Below are 14,385 nucleotides of genomic sequence, written 5' to 3' on the forward strand. Positions count from 1 at the left end.
CTAAGGACAAAGGCTTGGCAGCTGTCAAGATTCAGCATCCATGGGGAAAGACAACGTAGGGTAACAATTCAAACAATGATTTTGTTTTGCTAGCCAGAGGCCAGGCTTCAAAATGAGATTAGTTATGTTTTCATTGGACAGCAAAGCTTAATCATGGTTTAAGTACAGTCCCCGTAAGTGTTAGGACTTTAGAATACAAGTAACCAAAATGAACTGATTTATATGAAAATGTATTGCAAAATATTTTTATTAGCCACGAGGCAAAATATTAGGATCACTAAGCTGACAAGACTTTGTGTGTGTGTGATGACTCTGTTCCTATCTAATGTAATAGCTGTTTACATTCCTAAAGATAAAAGTATAATAAAAACATTTGCCACCACAGCCAAAACCAAAATCCCTGGAGCTAAAACATTAGGAAGACTCATGTATCACAAGTGAAATAACTCCTCTGCAGGAATAAAATTGCATATAAAATATCTTTCTTTGAGCAATAGTTTTGGTATTTTCCATACAATGAAAGGTAAAGGAAAAACCTTCCTTTGAAGTACCCCATTCCAATACTGTTTTTACACAAATGATTAGGTAGTTGGTATAAGCTTTTTCTCTTTTTTTTCATTGACTTTTATTTTCCTTGGGTATGCGCAAAGAAGGATGTAATTGGGAGGCTGATTTGCAGCAGGAGGTGTACATTAATACCTAAAATCCTGAAACTGGGAAGAATCTAATTTATAAAATGATCCCAAAGGCTGATGATTACATCCGAAGTATGAGGAATAGATCACTATAGTCAGCACCGCCATGCTTCCTGTCTCACAAGTCCATAACCTTGGCATTATCCTTGACTCCTATCTCTCATTCAACCTACATATTCAATTTGTCACTAAATCCTGTCAATGCAACCTTCACAACATTGCTAAAATCCACCCTTTCCTCTCCATTCAAACTGCTACCACATTAATCCAAGCACTTATCCTATTCCAACTTGATTACTCTATCACCCTCCTTGGTGACCTCTCTGCATCTTGTCTCTTTCCACCTAAGTCCATACTTCACTTCTGCTGCCTGGACAATTTTTCTACCAAAAACTTCCAGTACAGGTTTCCCCACTCCTCAAGAACCTCCAGTAGTTGCTCACCCACCTCCACATCAAACAGAAATTCCTTGCCATTGGCTTTAAAGCACTCAATCACCTAGTCCCCTCCTGCCACACACATTGATACAACCCAGCTTGTACACTTAGCTCCTGTAATTGCCAACTTATTCACTGTACCTCTAACTCATATATCTCGCTGCTGACCTCTCGCTCACATTATGCCTTTCTCCTGGAACGTCTTCCATATTCATATCTGACCGACCGACTGACCCTACTTAAAACTCACCTCCTCCAAGAGGCCTTCCCAGACTGAGTTCCTCTTCTCCCTCTACTCCCTCTGCCACCCCCCCCTTACCTCTCCGCAGCTAAATCCCTCTTTTTCCCCTTTTCCCTCTGCTCCTCCACCTCTCCCTTCCCATCCCCACAGTACTGTACTCGTCTGCTCAACTGTATATATTTCCATTGCCATATTTATTTTGTTAATGAATTGTACATTGCCTTGATTCTATTTAGTTGCCATTGTTTTTACGAGATGTTCTTTCCCTTGACTCTATTTATTGCCATTGTTCTTGTCTGTCCATCTCCCCCAATTAGACTGTAAGCCCGTCAAACGGCAGGGACTGTCTCTATCTGTTGCCAACTTGTTCATCCCAAGCACTTAGTACAGTGCTCTGCACATAGTAAGCGCTCAATAAATACTATTGAATGAATGAATGAATGACCGACAATTACTCTCCCCACTTTCCAAGCCTTATTAAAAAAGGCCATCTTCTCCAAGGGGCCATTCCTAAGCCCTCATTTCCTCTTTTCCCACTTGCTTCTGCGTCACCCTGACTTGCTCTTCTTATTCATCACTGCCCCCCAAGCCCCACATCACTTTTTTTTAACCTATCTGTAATTTACATTAATGTTTGTCTCCCCCTCTAGACTATAAATTCATTGTGGGCAGGGAACATGACTTTATATTGTTGTGTTGTACTCTCCCAAGTGCTGAATACAGGCCTGTGCACACAGTAAACACTCAAATATAATTGGTAGATTGATAGAGAAAAGTAAAGTGATTTACCTATGTACACACAGCAAACCAGTCTCACAGCTGGGACTGGAATCCATGTCCTTTGTCTCCCAGCCCCATCCTTTTCCAGAACACCTGGCTGCCTCCCTATAATTGACTGAATAAATCAGCAACCATATTCTCGAAACTGCAACACAGGAATCCATACAGATAAACGTGAAGAGTTTCACAGAGTCAGCATAGTGCTATGAACTGACAATAAATCTGAAGGACACTGAGGCTGTGAACCATTCTGCACCTGGGAATTCTTAACTACAACTAAAAATTTTCAACTACTTCACCCTATTTTGTTCATATTTGAATTGTTATAGTACTCTATTACCTTGTAGTTCTTGCTGATTTTCTCTACTAATCAACATCATCTACTGAGAGCCTACGGAGTACTTAGCACGTCACTATGAACATGGGCTAGAGTAATAGAAGCAAAATAAATGTTCTCTTTTCATTTCATAGTATTGTTAAGTGCTTACTGGTCTAAGCACTAGGGTAGATATAAATTAATCGGGTTGTATACAGTCTTAATCTCAGGTGGGGCTCCCAGGCTAAATAATAATAATGAGAATGATAATAATTATTAAAAAATATATTTTCAAGTGCTTACTATGTGTCAAGCACTTTTATAAGCTTTGGGGTAGATACAAGTTAATCAGGTTGGAATCAGTTCCTCTCCCACATGGGGCTCATAGTAAAACTAGGAGGGAGAATGTAATTGAATCCCCTTTTTACAGTTGAAGAAACTGAGGTACAGGGAAGTCAAGGTCACAGCAGGCATGTGGAAAAACGTGATTAGAACCCAGGTTCCCTGACTCCCGGACCCATGGTCTTTACACTAGGTTAGACTGCTCCCCTAAAAGCTTATTCTGTCTCGATGTTCATAAACTAATGAGGAAGATTCAATCTGGTGTGCCGATCTTCTTCCCTCCTTTAGAATATGAATTCCTTGAAGGCCACAGACCCTGTCTTAATTAATAGCCATTTAGTCACTCTACTGCTTAATTATAGGGCTTTGCACATTTTGAGTGCTTAACAAAATGTGTTTGATTGATAGATTGATTATAATCCATTGAAAGCAGATGTACCCTTGACTTTCCTGTCAAGAAAAGCAATGTTGAGAACCCCACCCATTCTGCTTCCTAACAATGTGGTGATGTCAACCATGGTCCTAGGAAGGTGTGTGCGTGGGTGTGGGTGTCAGCGGGGGGGTGGGGGAGGACTGGGGGAGTCTTATAATAAATCTGTCACCAGAAAGCATCAGCTATCCCATCCCCTTCCTAGGCCTAAACAAGATAGTCAGTCAGTCTCTGGGGTAGGCGGGGAGGGGAGGAGGTGGAAAACACAGAACCATATGGAACCTTTTTTATGCTAAGCATAAAGGTGGGAGAGGTCAAGAGGGGAAAGATGCTTTTTCCTACCTTCATAGGCTGGTCCAGTCTCCTTTTTTTAAAATCATTATGGCATTTGTTAAGAATTTACTATGTGTCAAGCACTGTTCTAAGCACTGGAATAAAGGTAAACAGGTCAGGCAAAATCCCTGTCCTGCATGGGGTCAATGTTTCACCCTATTTTCACCCTTTCTGTTCCTTGGGGCTTTCATAGCAACTGTGTAAGGATCCAAAAATGTTGGTGGCATGTTTTGAAATGGATTTCACACTACTTTAGTGATACAGCCTTATTTGACTTAATTCAACAACATTGCAAGCTGTGGTATTATCTTCTGAATTTTATCTTTGGGCTAAGGTAGACATTTATGAAACTTAAGAATACTAAACATGCCTTGGTTGATCCAGAGACAACAGATGCACCTTATGCTAGATTATGTACATAAAGTAAATGGTGTCATAAGAACACACAAAAAGGTTCTTTCCAAAAAGAAGTCCACAGAACCTATATGGTGTTACCAAGGTGACCCCTGAACCCACCTCTCTTCCAGAACTATTGGATTTCCCCTTTTGGTCCCAGGAAACACAGGTAGCAATTCTGAACTTCAGGACTTAGCACTAGGAGGAAATGAGAAAGGAGACTGCACACTGAAAATAAAATATCAGGCAGAAAGGCACTGATTTGCCATATCAGTACCAGACAAGGGATACCCAGTCGTCTAAAAACCAGACTGCCTGGAATAAAACCAGATGAATGGCCAACCCACCTATGGGCTAAGAGACAGTGACCTCCTAATACCAGACCCTGAGGCCAGCCTTTGAAATTAGGGATTGCCAGGACAGATGGTGCCAAGGATATCACACACCCAACAGATTGCCTAAATAGGACCGGTGCTCCATTATTCTGTCCTCAACTTCAAGTATTTATTGAAATAATAATGTTGGTATTTGTTAAGTGCTTACTATGTGCAGAGCACTGTTCTAAGCGCTGGGGTAGATACAGGGTCATCAGGTTGTCCCACATGAGGCTCACAGTCTTCATCCCCCTTTTACAGATGAGGGAACTGAAGCCCAGAGAAGTGAAGTGACTTGCCCACAGTCACACAGCTGAACAGTGGCAGAGCTGGGATTCAAACCCATGACCTCTGACTCCCAAGCCCGGGCTCTTTCCACTGAGCTATGCTGTTTCAGTCACGTACATTCAGAAATGTACAGTCACGGTGGGGACTGTAGTTGGTGCTGCTGTGTTTCCAGTGTAAAATCCAAAAAACCACTCACAATCTCACAAGAGGCAGAAACAGGGCCATAGTTATTCCTGAGAAAGCCCAGACAAGCATTTGAATGATTTCTTCAGGTCACACTGAGGCGGACAGGCAACCTGGACAACCAGACCCCAGACTTGTGTCTGTAGCATTTGAGTCTTCTCTTCCTAAGACAAGACCTGCTTCTGTCCCATAAACTGTACTGACAGCCTGAATGTTTTCCAAAGAGTCACAGGATTTAAGTCTCAGATGCATTTTTCTATAACTGTTTGAAGAGCCCAAAGCAAAGAAAAAATCCAACTGAGAGGACAGTTCACTTAGGTGTACATTAAGGTAACTCTTATCTTAAAAAAAAAACAAAAAAATGAAAGAAACAAATTTGCCAAATTTTCACTCCCATCAACATTATGCTATTTCTTTTGAGTTCAATTCAGTGGACCCAAAGAGAAGTCCCTTTGAAGTGCTGAATGTACTGAAGAAGTGTTTCAAGGCTAGCTTAATGCATTTATTGTATTTGCTGCATTTCAGTTTAAAGAAAAGGTTTAGCATGGTAAAAGCCTGACTAGTTCAATGCTCAGATCAGCTGAAATAACAATTACATTTAATTAAAAATGAGAGAAAAAGTTCTTGGCTAGAACGATTGGGGAAATTTTTGGATCACAAATTAGTCCTAATTGCCCCTTTCCTCTCCATGAAAACCCTTCAATATTCTTATCCCCCTTAGAAAGTGCCCCAAAAGAAAGCATTTTTGTTGATCCTTTGTGTCATGGTTAAAATAAATTCATTAGCAGCTGTCAGCCCTGAGGAAAATTGTCACCACTGATCAAGACAACATCTAAAGGTTTCTTCTTACCTTCATTTATCTCCTGTCCCCAGAAGGTATGAAGTCATTAAATGAGAAGCTCCAGGTAATGACTCCTTTTGTCTTCTGTAAAATGTGCTCAGACTGTAGCTGCTTAGGCATGAATGACTCCAAAGGCCATTGACACCTGTCTGGAAAGAAAAAAAAAATATGTGAAGAACAATGTAGTGTTGCAAGCCTAAACTTTACTGTAGGTCTGTACAGCACAATTCTAATACATTTTGCTTCCTAAGAGTGTTAATAATTTGACTTAGTACATGTCATACCCAGTGTGCTCCATTATTACCCAGTACTACTATATCTTGCCTAATAGCGGAACATATTGTGTAAGAAATGGGTGGGTTGACTTCATTAGCCTTCTTTTTTGAAACTAATCTAATTTTAAGGGTGTAAAAGCTATAAGATCTTGGCTCTGAGAGACTGTGAGAAGCCAGACCTGTGACTAACAAGGATGTTTTATTTTAAATGTCATTTTAAGGCTTTCCAGAAATTAGTATTCTTAAAATTTGTCACCATGAAACTAAAATGTACTCCTTACATATGTTAACAATTAGAATGGTTTGTCCAGTGGAAAGTAAATAGAAAGAAAAGGGGTGTTTTAAGTAAAATTATCAGGTATTTTATTATGCATCTGATATCAGAATGCAGGTCAATGTAATTAATGCATCATACAGTCTTAATACCTGATAGAGTAATGATCTTGTCTTAGAATGACTGCTATAGAAGCATACACTGGCCACTAATATATTGCTATGGTTTTAGCAACATTCTTGTAGCTTTTACTACTACAGAGACATATTTTAAGATTTTCATAAAACACTAATGAATATCTAAGCCAGAGAATAAAAATATGGATGTGAATAAAAACATGCAAACAGTTTACTAAGTGTTAGAGTAGTTACAAGATAATCAGATCAACATAGTCCTTGTCCCAAATGGGGCTCACAGTTTAAGAGGTTGAATCCCCAATTTACAGATAAGGAAATTGAGGCACAAAGAAAAATAAATTACTTGCCCAATATCCTATAGTAGGCATGCAGCAGAGCTGGGATTAGAACCCAGGTCCTCTGACCTTAGTTGTATTTCTAAATTAAATTTCATACAAAATAGGCTGTCTAAAGTAGATTCCAAATGAAGGATCAAACCACAATCATGAGGCACTTGAACACATATCCTGGATTCAAATTTGATTATACTTTTAATTCTGTGCTTCTTAGAAACAAATCTCAAAAGCAGGAGACAAGATGAACCATCTCAATGTCTTAGCTTAGTATTTCTGTAGTCTCCACATCTTTCTTTTGGAGAAGTGTAATTTTTCAGGACCTTTATCTCCTGGTTAAGATCGTTTGTGTATATCTTTGATTGTGTGTAACTTGTGTGCAGACCCTATACACCTGATTATGTGTAACTTGTGTGCAGACCCCAGATTTTATTTCTTTTTTCTTACTCTTCATCACCTGCAGTTATCACTTCCCTAATGTACACTTCTGATCCCCAACCACCTTGCTGCTAGTGAAGATCCCAGCAACCTGCACAGTCCTGGGAGCACCTTGTTTGATGAGGGCACAGTAGTGTCTACTGCTGCTGAGAAGTACCTTCAAAATCTTTCTCCCACATTCAGACTTCAGAAGACCCATTTCTTGAACCTTCCCTGATTTCTGTATTCACACCCATCCCCAGCATTTAGGCATTCCCAATCTTTTTTTCAGCTATGTAAATTCCTTAATTATTCTATACTTCCCAAGTTCCTATTGCAGAACACCACATCAAGACTATAAGCCTGTCTTCTAGACTGTGAGCTCATTGTGGGCATGGAATGTGTCTATTTATTATATTGTAGTCTCCCAAGTGCTTAATACAGTGCTGTGCTCTCAATAAATGCAATTGAATGAATTAATGAATGAATGAAAATCCCCTACTCTACCTAAAACCAAAGGCGGTCCGGGGTATTCTTTTGCCTGGCTGCTGTTGAAGAAAGAGACCCACTGGACAATATTGTCTTCTGAGGAGCTACTGGTTAACAAAGACAACTTCAAAATGCTCTCTAGCAATGTTATAGCAGCCCTGGTGGGACAAGTGAAACTGTTTCCAATCTTCAAGTAAACAGCAACTTAGTCTTTACTCTACAGCACCATTTACCAAGTGATCACCAAGGTATCAGGCAGGGCTATTTGAAGCCTCCAAGAACTTATTCAGTGAAAATTATTCAGGGATTAAAAATTGGCTTTGCGGCAAAACAAGCAAAGCATCTGCCACATCTGGAGGCCCAATGACATTTTGGTAAGAACATGGGATTGGGAGTCAGGATATCCAGGTTGTAATCTCAGCTCTGTGACTGACAGGCTGTGTGATCTTGTTATAGCCACTTAGCCTCTCTGTGCCTTGGTTTCTCCATTGCTAAAATGGGAATAAAATATCTGCCTCCATCTAATAATAATAATGTTGGTATTTGTAAAGCGTTTACTATGTGCCGAGCACTGTTCTAAGCGCTGGGGAAGATACAGGGTAATCAGGTTGTCCCACGTGAGGCTCACAGTTAATCCCCATTTTACAGATGAGGGAACTGAGGCACAGAGAAGTTAAGTGACTTGCCCACAGTCACACAGCTGACAAGTGGCAGAGCGGGAGTCGAACTCATGACCTCTGACTCCGAAGCCCAGGCTCTTTTCCACTGAGCCACGCTGCTTCCCTCAGCGTGTGACTCAGACTGTGAGTCCCATGTGGGTCAGGGACTGTGGCTAATGTGAATATCTTGTATTTAAAATACCATAATGATTCTACAGTGCTTCATTTCAGTGAATATTCATGTTCCAGTGTGGTTGAAAATGACATTAGTATCCTCATCTTTGTATCCAGAGGGTATAGATTAGGGTTTAATTTGCACCTGTGTATACTTTTCCACTGCTTTGCACCCACAAAAACATAATGAATACTATTATTGCTCCTCAGTGCTTGACCTAGTGCAAGTGCTAAACAAATACCACAGTACCACAATTTTGTTATTATTACTAAGTTCCTCAGCCTTTTTCAATGGAAAAAAGCCAGCATAATGTCTCTTCCATCATACTATTGTTTGGTGGTTTTCTTGTCATACATGTCTTAAAATGAATAGATCTGGTTTTCTGTCAAAAACAAATTCAATATTAACTTCCGTATCTAATCAGCATCAGGATTTATAATTATTTTGCCTCCTTTTCCGTTCAAGAGAGTACAAATATGTTAATATATCACAGTTATTAGACAGAAATAGTTTATAACTATTTGAACTTTTCAAATGTAATCTGAACATTATTACTAGTATTAATTTATGTTACGAATGTGTTCTTTGCTATAGCAAGGCTTGAAACAGCCTGATATTTAATTTCCATTTTCGTAGGGTATTGTCCTTTACCCAGGAAAACCAAGAATTTTGGAATACATTTTGCTTCTAGTGGAAAAATGGAGGTTAATGTCATGAGTTGCCTAAAGGGTTCCAAAGTACGTTCTAATAGAAAACTTACAGACATTTTCCACATAGCATTATATGTAGATGTAGGACATCCTTTTAGGACACATGGGGCTCCCAATCTTATTCATCTTTTTACAGATAGAAAACAGAGGCCAAGAGAGGTGATGTTACTTGCTCCAAATCACACAGTAGGCCAGTGGCAGAGCTGTGACTAGAATCTTGGTCTCCTGACTCCCAGCCCCATGTTCTTTCCACTGCCTCTTGAGATATCATAGGAAATTTGTTTGTGGATATCTGGATCTGTCTCAAGTTACATATTTTTGAACACAGAAGCTTCCTAAAAGATGACTCTGTTCAACGGTGTTTTTATCCTGTATACACAAAATTCTGTCGGTTCCAGGAAAGAAGTCTTTGGTTTTAGGGGCTATGTGGTCTTAAATGGATTTGGAGTCAATCCAAGTCCTTTTGCTGACTCTGTTGTCTGCATGGTGAATTAGGAGAAGCAGTGTTAGTGCTGCTGAACAGATTTTATCTTAATCTTTTCATGGATCCTTTTATTACCTAGCATTCTTTGGAAGTGAAAAAGACAAAGAATGCCAAGTCTGTTTTCTTGTTTAGGACTCTGAAGAGATATTAGACACCCTCAGTCAAGAGGTTTGAAACTGTCTTTTCCTTATGCTTTTCCTGAGAAAAGGAGATTTTGAATTGTGAAAAGCAGTTCCTGTACATGGAATCTAATATATTCCTCAATTCATTCATTCAATCGTATTTATTGAGTGATTACTGTGTGCAGAGCACTGTACTAAATGCTTGGAAAGTACAGTTCGGCAACAGATAGTGACAATCCCTACCCAACAACAGGCTCACAGTCTAGGAGGAGGAGACAGATGACAAAAACAAGTAAACAGGCATCAATACCATCAAAATAGATAAATAGAAGTATAGATATATACACAATCTTGAACAGTCTTGATGTTGCCTGACTGAAAGGCTTCTTTCAAATTTATATACTTCTCTTAAGAGACACCCTGGTATAACTGGCTCTCTGTCAGGATTATTAGCTGTTAACAGGTGGTCTGCATTGGCTGCATATTGTTAAAATATAACTCTGATGCAGGGGTTCAGAACCACAAAAACAATGTTTCAGAGGGTGGCATTTAGAAAGTGCTTATTATTAATAGAACAGTACCCTAGGGGATGCTCAAGAAAATTCAACTGTTTTAGGAACAGTCATTAAGATGCCACAATTAGAAATAGAGCATAAGATGCGGAACAAATAAATTTGGTTTTAAACAGATGCTGCTTTTCAAAATGCATGGTGGAAGACATAGGGTGAACATGCTGAGTTTTTCTCTGTAATGATAGATCCTTTGTTTGACCTAGTTTGATTATTTTCCAATTGTGTTCAACAGGCTATTTTAAAAACACATATTATCCTGCTTTCCAAATACCCTCACTAATGTGACCAGGTTTGACTCCACAAAGCGAATAAACTCAGTCCTTCCTGATCTGATTAGTTCTTTAGGGTTGCCTCCATGTAATTTTTTCTTTTTTGCCTTTCCCACTGTGCATACTTGACACTTACGTGCTAATATTAGCACTAATGCCTATGGCCTAAATAGCAATAATTACTAGATGACTTACAGGCTTCTATTTAAACTGACATCTCAATAACTTGACATATGCATTACATCTCTATTACACTGGAATCTAAATAGCACATTATAGAGCATTCCTTTTACATTTAGTTCAGATGCTGATGAGTCTCGAGACTTACTCTGCTGTGTTAGTTGAGTTTACCTTTAAGAATGGTTCACATGGTATTTCTAAGATACTTCTCCTGGTAGCTAATGAATTATCAATGGTATTTCTAGGGTTTTCTTCTGGAAGATAATGGATTATCAGTAGTCACTTTATTCACATGGAAATTTAGGAGTTTCAGCCATGTCTATTTCCTTAAAGAGAATTTTTGGAGTACCATTTTTGTTCATTTCTAATTATTAAGGGTAATACAGAATGAATGGATTTTGAACAGATTTCAGAATGGGTTGTCCCTTTAATTTTCTATTTAACGGCATTCAATTTTATAAGATGCTTAATACATTAATGGCTTCCAATAACAGTGCCCCATTGGCTGGTGTTCTGACCATTTCCAGTTAAGATTTCAATGTTTAGTGGGGAAAAATCTCTGCACTAGGAAGCAGTGGAATGGGTACATCTGAAACAGAAAGGTGCTTGGTGTTTTTCTGATCTCTTCTTCAGATTCTTTATAGTGGATAAGAATTTTTTAAATGAACTGAAATGCTTCTTTCCTAACTGTAGAATAATGTTTCTCTTCTTTCCTCCCGTCCCAGTAGCATTGCCAAAATGCAGGTTCATTAATTGTCTGGTTGGGTCTGAGGTAAACGTCAGTGATTTTTGAATTATCTCCCTCCTGTCCCCTTCTAGTGACTTCCTCTGACTCACTACAAGAGGGACAACATCAAGGTTGGTGGAAGGGCTGCTTTTGAACTTCCCTTTATATTTGACCCGGACACCTGCATCCTGGATGGTATCCTTCCAAGTTCGTCATGATAGGTCAATAGGAAATGGCAATCTAATCCATCTTCCTGGAACTCCAAAAAAATGTAATGCCCATGAAGGACAAGTCACTCTTTAGCAAAAGCTCTGCACTCAACAGCCTGTGGACATCTTCTAAAAATGACTGGCAAAGCTGCAGCAAGGGGCATTGGTGGGATAGTATTTTAATGGTGGAATGCAGTGCTCTATCCATATTTATTAGCAGCCTTTCAACTGGAGCAGCAATTTGCTTTCATATTGCACCCTCACAAACAACAACGCTATAATGCCTAATGCTTCACATAGGACACGTTATTAACTGCCGAATGATCTATCATGTTGTGGGGCTGGTGGGACTTATGCTGATGCTGAATGAATACTGAATTTCCCAGAATGAAATAAATGAAAAAAAAACAAAGGACAAGTACACAATTAAGAAGGAAGCAGGATGAGGTCAAGGAGAAAATCCATGACAGAGGGACAATGGCTCCGAATTATGTCCCAATTAGATATTTGGATGCAGGGTCCGGATGGCTAACAGACACATATATTATGTAGCATATTTATCTGTTGTGATAGGCTAAAATCAAGTGATAATATAGCCACATTCAGTTCTTTGTTTTTGTCCTGGTGAAAATGATTCCAGAAGTCTTCTCTCCAAGGCTGGAGCTGGACAGTCCCTTGTTCACATAAGTACAGTTAGGATAATGAAGAGCAAGGGCTTCTGGGATTTGCAGGTCCTTCTGACTCCCAGGCATGTGCTCTATCCACTAGACTCTGCTGCTTCTCATTGCTACATGAAATGAATGTACCATAAACTTTCACTGATCCCAGGTGCCCTTGCTAGTACATCAGGTCATTTCAGGGGCTGGAGAGTCATATATAACCTGCTTGTATTCCTGATTTCATCTGAAATGGACAGCCATTCTTTATGGATTGGGAACAATGTCTAGAATTTGTGTCTTTAATTTTCTTTTTATTGCAAAACTACTACTACTACTAATAAAAATTTGGTACTTAAGCACTTACTCTGTTGCAAACACTGTACTAAGCACTAGATACAAGATAATAAGGTCAGACACATACCTTGTACCACTTGAGGCTCACAGTCTAACAGGGAGAACAGGTACTTAATCCCCATTTTACAGATGAGGAAACAGATGCAGAGAAGTGACTTAGCCAAGGTCACACAACAGGCTGGTGGTAGAGGTGGGATCAGAACCCATGTATTCTGACACCCAGGCCCATGCTTTTTACACTAGTCTGTGTTGCTTCTAAAACATGATTTATAAAATGACAAAGTGTCTTGAGTTGTGATTGAAAGCTGTCTCCTACATGAACCAAGTTTTTCTTTCTGGAGAGCAAATAGGGTAAACATCACTGTAGCTTGAAATACACTTTGGTACCACTCTGAAACAGTTGGATGGACCATGCATCTAGACTACTGTGTCATGCCCTTATATGTAACTTAATAGAAGATAATAGGAGATCTTTGAATTGTCTTTAATTTAAAATAAAATCCAAATCACACTTCACTCCTCTAAGGCCAACCTACTCACTGTACCTCTATCCCGTCTATCTCGCTGCTGAACTCTCACCATGTCCTGCCTCTGGCCTGGAATGACCTCCCTCCTCAAATCTGAAAATTACTCTGCCTAACCTTCAAAACCTTCTTGAAGGCACATTTCCTCCAAGAAGGCTTTATGACTAAGCCATCTTTCCTCTTTTCCCACTACCTTCTGCATCATCCTGACTTGCTCCCCTTATTCACCACCCACCCCCACCCCAAGGCACTTCTGTACATATCCAAAATTCATTTATATTAACATCTGACCCACCACCTAGACTGTAATCTCATTGTGGGCAGGGAATGTGTCTATCTCCCAAGCACTTAGTACAGTGTCCTGCATACAGTAAGTGCTCAATAAATATTGATTAATTGATTGATTTGAGACATTTGGGACAGGGATTTGTCTTCTCAAGGAAATTTTTTCAAATATCAGGATACCAAGAGGTAGGCTTGAAAACACCCCCTAACCCATTGACACACTGAGAATATTTATTATTAAAATTACTACTAATAATAATAGAACTTAAGGACTTCTTATGTGCCAAACATTGTACTAAGTGCTGGATTAGATGAAATATAAGAATTTCAGGTATAGTCTCTGCCCAATATGGGGATCAAGATCTAAGGAAGAGAGAGGCCAGGTATTTTATCCTCATACTACAGATAAGGTAATTGAGGCACAACTTGTTCAAGGTCACGGAACAGGTAAGTGATGGAGGTAGAGTTAGAATCCAGGTCCTCTGACTCCCAACCTCACCTCTTTCCACTAGAATCAGCAGCTTCCCTTCATGGACACATAATGGGAAGGCCATATCAGGCACCCATAGATCCCATTCACAAATAGGACCTCAAAAAAAGACGTTTGCATGTGTGTGTGTGTGTGTGTGTGTGTGTGTGTGTGTGAGAGAGAGAGAGAGAGAGAGAGAGAGAGAGTCACCAAAGATTAAATAAGACTGTGAATTTAATAAGTTGCAGTTGTGTCTAAATTTTGATTACTTTCAAATTTTCTACTGAAATACACCATTGAAACCTTAAAAAAAATAAGAGAATGTTTCTAGAACCTAGTAATTCTGGTAAAAAAATGTTTAGAGGTTTCCATTGAAAATATACAACCTACATTCCTAAGTACAGCTA

The 14,385-nt window shown here is 39.4% G+C and overlaps 1 long non-coding RNA gene across 1 annotated transcript in view; it reads right to left on the bottom strand.

The window, feature by feature from the left end:
- Window positions 1–14,385, bottom strand: part of LOC114815924 — a 220,040-nt gene that overhangs the window by 75,149 nt on the left and 130,506 nt on the right. Inside the window, exon 2 of the long non-coding RNA XR_003763720.2 lies at window positions 5,666–5,805. This is a non-coding gene — a long non-coding RNA (uncharacterized LOC114815924). The remainder of the gene's footprint in view (window positions 1–5,665; window positions 5,806–14,385) is intronic.

The sequence above is a fragment of the Ornithorhynchus anatinus genome, chromosome 13, assembly GCF_004115215.2.
Source record: "Ornithorhynchus anatinus isolate Pmale09 chromosome 13, mOrnAna1.pri.v4, whole genome shotgun sequence".
Taxonomy (NCBI): Eukaryota; Metazoa; Chordata; class Mammalia; order Monotremata; family Ornithorhynchidae; genus Ornithorhynchus; species Ornithorhynchus anatinus.